Here is a 3,970-nt window from a genome sequence, read left to right on the forward strand (position 1 = left end):
CAAGCATTAAGTCTGATGCAATGCAACTATCATAACCCCAAAATCTCCTTCCCGAGTAGTAATGGTAAACTAAAGCCCAACATTTCATACATGATGCCAGGATTGATTTTCCCTATATACATTACCTTGTGTTTATTTGCATGGCATTTTATCTGCCATTTTAATTTCCAAACTGTACATATAAAGTTTTCCTGCAAATCATCTTACATTTCCCTTCTTCCTATCCTAAGTGATTTTGTACCATCATCAAATTTCTCACTGCACTACTCACTCTCTTACCAGAGCATTTATGAAAATGTTGAGCTGTGCAGGTCCCAGTACAGGTTCCTGTGGAACTCCACTGGACGTCCTGCCCCCACCAAGCCACCAAGAGAGTTCATAATACACTTCCACTCTCTTTTCTACCTTTTAATCAAGTCTTTATGCATGCATATGCATTTTTGCTATTCATACCTCCAGTTTCTTCCAAAAAAAAAAAAAACTCTCCATAAATGCCATCTACTGAATCTCCCTGATCTGCACATCTGTCAGTCCTTTCAAAGAACTCTAGATGTGTCTGTAAGCCTGAATTTAATTTTAAAAAAGCCATGCTGACTCTCTTCAAGGAGACTGTATTTATCTAGGTACCTACTGATTCATAGTTCCTTCATCTTAATTCCCATTAATTTGCCCATCAGATTACAGGGTCATAGTTCCTTGGATGCTCCTGGAACCTTTTGAAAAGGTTGGTGACATTTGCCACACTCCAGTCCTCAGATACCAAGGAAGATTAAGTCAGACAGACAGTGAGAGAGTTACACATTATTTTTAGTATTTCAGCAATGTTCTCTTGCCATTTTCTTTGATCTTCACAGTGAAAACCCAATTGGCTAGTGCTGATTCTTCTGTAAGACACCACCCATAGTCACTTCAGTTTCAGACAGATCCTCTGCTGCTTTACTTCCCTTTGCCCCATCCTGAAGAGGGTTCTGGCTGGGGAATGACCTCTATTTCTTCACCTTCTCAGCTCTCTGAGTGTTCCCTTTGCACCCCGATCATCAGTTGGCACTAGACTCTCTAACAGGCTAAGTACTACTGATATATTTGAGGGATTATTTAGTATTTATTTCAGTTCCTTTAGTCACTCTATTTCCTCAGCCTGCCTCTGAGAGGCTTCTTCTGCCCTAAGTGCCATCTCCTGAATGTCCCTTACAACAGGGTCTTCATCATCCTCAGTCATATTTGGAACGAGTCTGTCAGCTGCTCCAAGCTCTTCTGTGGCATTAAGGAGTTGTAACACGGGTACACATCTAGTTGCAGATTTTAATCTCTACCATGCTGTGTGACTTAAACACACAAACCACTCAATGCCTCAATTTCTCCATCTGAAAGTCAGGGATAATAACCAATACCTTCCTTTCTAAGTATTTTGACATGAAACGAAAAGTGTCATGATTTTTTTCTCAATTACGTAGTACAGTATTAAAAATGATCTAACAATAGCCTTCTTTTGAGAGCTTATCTCAAAAAGCTACAGCAGTGCCATTTTTTCATCCCAAGAAAAAGAAAATCCCTTACTTTTGAAGACTGAGTCTTCGTGGATCTTTGCAAGACCTGTTCAAAACTGTGCTGAGTCACTAGAAAGCTAGTAAACAGAAAGGTAAATTTTCTTGCCATGTGATTACCACTTACATCCAAGTAAAATAGTCCAAGACACCTGTAATAAATGGCACTCCACTCAAACCTAGAAATACATTTAATTTTGTGTTTTGGTTAGGTTTTGTTTTTATTTTTTGTTGGGGGCTTTTTGTTGTTGTGGGTTTTTTTGTTTGGTTGTTTTTTGTTTGAGTTTGGGTTTTTGGGTGGTTTTGTTAGGGTTTTTTTTTGTTTGTTTGTTTTACACTTTATGCCTTTAACAGCAATAGTGACACCATGGGTGTGAACAATCCAAGAGATAAAAAATTCCTCTGAAGAAAACAAATGTGAGTTAAATTACCTGGGTTACAGTAGAATTATGGGCTATTCTGGAACATAGAAGAAGAGATAGCATTTGGCAAATTTACCCAACTCCAAAGGATTTATTTTATATGCAGAATTACCCACATGTAGAACTAGAATAGCTCAGTGTTTTCCTGCACACCCAGAAGACACTTTTCTGTGACAGAAGAGCATGTGTGCCTTGGTTGCCTTTATCCAAACAGCTACTGCAGTCAAAATTCTCAATCCATTGACAATTGCTTGGTTAAGAGTTGGTCAGAACAAGAGAAATTAGTTGGGAAAAACTGAGTATACAATAGTCCGTCCGCTGAATGGAGTGCAGCTACCTTTCATCAGCTAAAACAGGGATCCTTTCTCAACTGGCTTGGCTAAGCATAGCTCTCTGATGCTGGCATGGTGAGAACTTCCCCTCTGGTTGTAATGTACTACAACCACTGAAACTGAATCACACAGGGCTTGTAACTCCCACATTTGTAGCTAATCCCTGTGGGTTTATCGCACATTCTCAAAGCCCCAGATCTGAAATACATGTGATGGGGCAAGACACTCTCATTCCTCATGACTGTAGGGAGAGCCTTAGAAATATTATTTGTGTATGCTAAATTCACAAACCAAGAGAAAATTAAATTTTACACATTAGACTGTTAACATTTCATGTTTAGAAACAAATGTTCTGGTTTGTTTGGGCATGGGGGGGTTCTTTTTTAAACAGGATTTTTTAATGTCTGGGTTTGGCCATACCACATTCCCCTGTTGACAGCAAAACCATCCATGGACAGGAGAAAGGGTGACGAGAGAAACCAGTTATCAGTGCTAATTCTGATGGGTTACCAATATTAGGTTCAAGGGAAAAAATCCTTAAATTTAATAGCAAGAGAAAGGAGAGATTAATTAAAAAAAAAGTACCTGCCTTTCAAGTAATACCATGCCGCTCTGCATGTAGCAAAGAGCAGTGAGAAGCACTTCTACATTTATGTCATTAGTTTTATCTGCGTTTCTTCAAAAGATTTTTGATCTTCCTACCCTCTGTGCACTGACCCTTGCCTTCCCATCTTTCTAGAAGTTGTTACGCAAATGAACAGAATGTTACAAAGCTGGTTTATAGCACTTAAAGAAAAGGGAAACTATCCTGCAGGAAGCTAAAGCAAATACTAAATTGCACAAATATGTATTCCAAAGCAGGAAATGCCATTGTTGAGAGTGCAAGCAGAAGTTCAACTGCTATCTTACACATGAATAATGAAATATCTTCTAATTGTGTGATTAAATATTTCCAAATAAGATAATATATATCACATTTCCCCTTCTCTGTGCCTGCAGTAACTTGCACAGTTCTGTATGTAACGCAAACAGAATCTTTTAAGAAAATGTCTACATATAATGCACAGACTTGGTATTCTTACTCTCATGCACGTAAGTTCACTGACAGCCTCATTTAGGAGCTATTCACTGAAGAAAACTACCGTTACAAACTCAAATGAACAGGTATTCACACATCTAAGGTTCCAAAAGATTTGCAAGGGACTACAATAAACCTGAAAGTCTGTGAAGCACAAAGGCATCACATAATTGATCATTATATTGTAAATAAATGTCTGAATCACAAAAGGTCTCATGGATGCCTTTGGGAAAATGAATGCTTTGACCGGTAATGATTTCAATCAGTGTGAGAGCTAGTGTCTTTTTTTGCAAGATATGTCCAAGTCCTCTTCAACACAGGCAAGAATTCCATAAAAACGTTTGAGGGGGGCTATAATGATCTTGCTTAGGCCAGAATAGGTCACTGTGGCAGAAACCAGATGAGAAAAAGGTAACAATGAAATAAACAAAGAACTCTATTTTCTTTCCAAAGAAGCAGTTCTAGCTCCTCAAGTCCTCCTGGACACTGTGGCCACAGCAGCAAAGGCAGCTAGCACAAGTTAAGATGATGACTACCTTCTAGCACCACCTCTAAAACGAGACAGAAAACTACTACTGAACTGTGTCAGCTCTT

Source organism: Phaethon lepturus, unplaced genomic scaffold (assembly GCF_000687285.1).
Source record: "Phaethon lepturus isolate BGI_N335 unplaced genomic scaffold, ASM68728v1 scaffold54696, whole genome shotgun sequence".
NCBI classification, from domain to species: Eukaryota; Metazoa; Chordata; class Aves; order Phaethontiformes; family Phaethontidae; genus Phaethon; species Phaethon lepturus.